General features: G+C 36.6%; 1 pseudogene; it reads right to left on the bottom strand.

The window, feature by feature from the left end:
• Positions 1-2447: 2447 nt before the first annotated feature.
• On the bottom strand, positions 2448-3753 carry LOC138849871 (5'-nucleotidase domain-containing protein 1 pseudogene; annotated as a pseudogene).
• Between the last annotated feature and the right edge of the window lie 1430 nt (positions 3754-5183).

Raw genomic sequence — 5183 nt, 5'->3', positions numbered from 1 at the left:
AACATAACTATTCTTTCACAATTTCTCTGTTCTTTTGTATCAGAATAATTTTCCTCTCTTTTTTTGACTGTAATTGAAAAATTATTTATGAAGAAAAATAAGGGAAGAAGAAAATATGTACATATATAATGTCCTAGGTATTCTCTTTTTATCCATCTCATTTAATTTTCACACAATCCATCAAAAATCTGTGTTGTCTACAATGAAAGAAACTGAAGTTCAGAAAAGTAAGAAGGCTAATAAATGACAGGGGGAGTATTGAACTTTAGGTGTTTCTGACTTCATTATATATAAAAGAAAATTATTCTAGAAGAATGTTTAAAAGGTCCTTTCCTCATTATTGGGAAAGGTGAACAGATTGTTACATGCTTCATAGAATCTTTAAGAAAAAATACCATTTCCAACATCAATTTCAAATTGTTTTTTATTTTTTAATTTTTAAACTATAGTAATAACAACAGCTGCCTTTTACCTAGCACTTAGTGATAGTCAAAAAGTATACAAGATACTATATTGGATGTGGTCTCATTTAACCCTCATAAAACATTGTGGAAAAATAAGTATTGTCCCTATTTTAAGATACTGAGTGGTTAAGTACTTGCATTTGCTCAAGGTGCTAGTTGGTAACTGGGAGATTTGTAACCTGAATGCAATATCTCTGACTCAACACCCCAAACTTAATCACTGTATTGTAATACTTAATCACTTTCTTGTAATACTGGGCAATAGGTTAAGAGGAAAGTTGTATTCTATACTGGCTCTCCACTACTCATTGAGTAAATTTATAACTAATTTAACTCTTAGAATCAGTTTTCTTCTCTGTGAAAGTAGAGGGTAGAACTAGCGCATTTTTAAAGATTCCTTCTTTTCCAACATACTGCATGTTTGTAGGCTTTGGGCAATTCTTAAATGTACAAGAGCTGTAGTCCTCAGACTTCTTCAACCCTAACTTTCATTTTTTAAAAATTGAAATCAAATTTAATTAATAACTTTATACGTTAGAGTTTCCCTCCCAAATTATGAAAACTAATAACAAAGAATAAGATTTTGTTGAGTAGTGTTGAGTGTTGGAAGTCCACAGTGCAATGTATTATCTAGGACTGCTTTTTCATATTAACAACCAATTTTTAACCCTATTGACAGTGCATGCCTTAAAGTTATTAAAAATGAGTTAAATAGCTTTTAACATTATTGGGGTAGGGGAACCTAATGGGTGACATCAGAGGTTGAGTTAGTGGCTTTGAGACTATGTCCCATATTGGTGTATGCTCTCAGAATAAATCATGCTTCTTTATTTCCTTGCTTTGGAAAACACAGAATAGCAAGGAACCTAATAACTTGGAAAAGTAATTAACCTCACTGGACTCAAAGTTCTTGGATATAAATTGAAGAAATTGGCACAGATCAGTTATTCTCAATTCTGGCTGCTCTTCGCTGGGGCATATAAAAATACATATCAATTCTCAGCTACTGTCTACCAAGACCAATGAAACTAATATCTGAAGGATATGTTCTGTCCAGTGGTTCTCAAATCATAGAGTAAACCAGAATCACTTACAATTCTTCTTAAAACATAGATTGCTGGCCCCCACTCCCAGAGTTTCTGATTTAGTAGGTTTGTAATGGGGCCCACAAATATTCATTATCAAGTTCTCAGTTCTTCCCTGCTATTCTATGCTACACTGTGCTATTGGTCTGGGACTAACACTCTGTGTAAATGTGTGTATGTGTGTTTATCCCCACATGTGAATTCTGATCTCAGAATTGTTGGTTTAAAAATAGCACCAAGGTGCTTTTATTATTATAGGGCACTGAGACTTTAATGACAGTTGTTTTTTAAAAAATTTATTTAATGTATACAAATTGCATGAATTTATATATACAGATTTAGGAACATAGTGATGCTTCCCACCCTATCCCTCCTCCAGCCCACGTTTCCATGCTTCTTCCTTACTCCCTCTCCTACCCCCACTCTTTAATTTTTTTAAAAGATCTATTTTTAGTTACTTTATACTTGTAAGAGTGACCACACACTAAGTAAAGAGTTAAACAAATACTAAGAAGAAAAAAAAACACTGTTCCTCAATAGTGGAGACAAGGGCTCTAAACAATCACCGAATCTCAACATGTCCATTTCACTCCTATATATTACATTTTATTGACAGCTTTTAAATATCATAATGATCTATATAAAAAGGATATCAATAAACAAATATTAATTTCTTGGCCGATTTTTATTAAAATTTGTTTCTCCATACATGCACAGTGTTTTTGAAAATGAACATTTTTTACAGTGCACTTGCTGCGTATATGGTATTTTATTTTTCAGTAAAGATAATCTATTTGGCTGTCAATGTCTCATTCGTTAAGACTGTTGGTCCACTGCCAATGGTTTAACAAACCAATGGAGAGTAGCCAGATGTTTTGGATTGTTTGAGAAGAATCTTTTAAATGTATAGTCTACGGGGTACTTCTGCAGTTACTTCAATACTTGGTATTGCAATACTGCTGTAAGTATTGATTCCTTAGAAGACAGTGTAACAAACAAGGAGTCTTCTGTATTTTCCAACCCCAAAACTGAATCGATAAAAAGCCCCATTTTTTAGATAAACTATTTAGAAGTTTTGTCTTTGGCCCCTTGTTTTTTCCTTTCTTCTCAAGAGATTCAGACACCTCAAGATTCTCACCTATTTCCTCTGAGTTTCTCCAGGAGAAACTGTCTCTTGATTCTCATAGCAGTGGGCTGGAAAAACTCTAACTGCATGCTGTCCCCAAAGTAAACAAACATGGGTTCAGGTTTGCCAGACATTTCCTTCAGAAGTTCATAAAGGTAAACAATGTTCCCTTGGGAGAACCACCCAGGATTAGCCCGAAATGGCAGCACCTCTGTCTCCCCTTCATTCGTGAGTGTCTGGAAAGACCTCTGACTTGGCGAATGGGAAAAAGAAACCAGGTTTCAGTGCATTTGAAATCACGATGTCAACACAATCTTCAAAATTATTTCCAAGGATATATTTGCAGAGAAGTCCATGATAATCATTGTGAGAACTGGTAATTAACAGAAGAATTTTCCTAGCATTTTTGAGCTGTTCAGGATGCTTTCTTAGATTCGAGACAACTGTGTAAATATGTGCCTAGATCTTTCTCTCTCTCTTTTTATTTCTGGAAAGTATAATCAACAGTTTTCCTTAAAAGCTGACATTTTAAAATTTTGTTGTAGACCAGTAGCTACATCCTTCCAAAAATCAAATGCTTTTTGATTACTGTTCTGCTTGTTAAGGAGTCTACCACCCTGACACATAGAAGAGCTTCTGGCAGGTCAAAGTAGTTATCATAAAAATAACAAATTTATGAGCAGAAAGGCATGCCAGTGTGTGACACAAAGAGTTTCCATACCTCCATGCCATACGCCTCTACCAGTGCTTTTGGTTCCTGGGGCTTGCCCTGAGCACAGTACCATTAACTGCAAGTTTAATGGATGCCCCATCTTCCAGACCTCATGCCAAATTCTTGTAACAGAAATCATAATCCTCTGGGGTTACAGTAAGCAATTCCATACAATACCCTCTCTCCCTAACTAAGAACTGAACAAAGGTATTATAAATGGTTGGGTGCTTTGGGGAATGTTGTTGCAACACAGAGTGAGGTCTAAGAGTCCAGGTCTAAGCTGACCATGTGGTAGGTGGCCAGGGAGAAGTACTGAGGCACGGCGGCAAGCAGAGTACTGGTGAGCATTTCTGCTGGGGAGCCCATCCTGACTTTCTTTTTCTATAACAGCAAAATATGGACACAAATCTATGAACTTGTCTCATATTGACTTTAAAAAATATTTACTTATATACTTGAAAGGAAGAGTGACGAAGAGGGAAAGAACACACACACACACGGAGAAAGAGAGAGGGAGAGAGGGAGAGAGAGAGAGAGGGAGAGAGGGAGGGGAGGGGAAGGGAGAGGGAGAGGGAGAAGGAGAGGGGGAGGGGGAGGGGGAGGGGGAGGGGGAGGGGGAGGAAGGCAGACAATCATCTATCAGCTGATTCATTCCGTGACTGCCCACAACAGCTGAGGATGGGCCAGTTTGTTATGAGCCAGTCACTCCAGTCATGTTTTCCACATGGGTGGTTGGGACCCAAATACTTGAGTCATCATCCGCCGTCTCCCAGGTACCTTAGCAGGAAGCTGGATCAGAATCAGAGTCAGGACTCAATCCCAGACACTCTAATATGGCATGTAGTTGTCTCAAGTTGGGGGTTAACCTGCTATGCCACAATGCCAATCCCCTCATATTGAGATTTGATTTGAGAAATATCATCGGTTTCATGTTGCTTGTGAAATAAAGCCTGATAGACTTCCTGACTAATTCTACATAAGTTGACCTCCTCTACACAGTTAGTATGAGACATTATATATATAGTAACCAGGACAGAGAACTTTTAAAATTATTAACTCTTAAAAAAGCAGAGTTAAAATAGCAGAATCGATATCAAGCCCATAAAAATTTCCCCATATATAAAAATTTGAGTAAGAATTAGAACAGCATCTATCTACTTTAATCAAATATGATGGTTATTATTAAAAATTTCAAACTATTTTTCTATTTTTCTCTTAAATTTCCAAATTATTAAAAATATGCACAGGAGTATAATTTCATATATGCATAATATACACTAATCATCATCTTAAGATATCAAATATTAAAGAATCAGATTTAGTGTAGCAGTTAAGACAACCGTATCCCATATTGGAGTGCCTGGGTTTGATTCCCAGCTCCAGCTCCTGATTCCAGGTTCCTGCTAAAGCAAACTCTGGGAAACTGCAGGCTCAAGTATTTGTGTTCCTGTGACCCACATGGGAGACTAAGCTTGCATTCCACGGTTCCTGGCTCCAACCTTAGCCCAGCTTCAGCTGTTGTAGGCATTTAGGGACTAAACTGGCAGATTAGAGTACTTTCTACCTGCCTGTCTGTCTTTATCCCTCTGTCTGCCTCTCAAATTGGTTTTTGAAAAAATACTAGAATGTTAGTAGCAACTTTCAATTTGTGTTCCTTTCTCATATCACCTAATCATTATCTTGATATGGTTCCCAACCTGACTTTTTTTGTTAATTGTTCTCATTATAATTTTGTCCTTCATGTATATACCAGCAATGAATACTGTATAATATACAATATATAATACTGGTATTAT

This window comes from Oryctolagus cuniculus, chromosome 5 (genome assembly GCF_964237555.1).
Source record: "Oryctolagus cuniculus chromosome 5, mOryCun1.1, whole genome shotgun sequence".
Lineage (NCBI taxonomy): Eukaryota > Metazoa > Chordata > Mammalia > Lagomorpha > Leporidae > Oryctolagus > Oryctolagus cuniculus.
The sequence above is the reverse complement of the archived record's forward strand: the minus strand, read 5'-3'. Positions and strand labels throughout refer to the sequence as shown.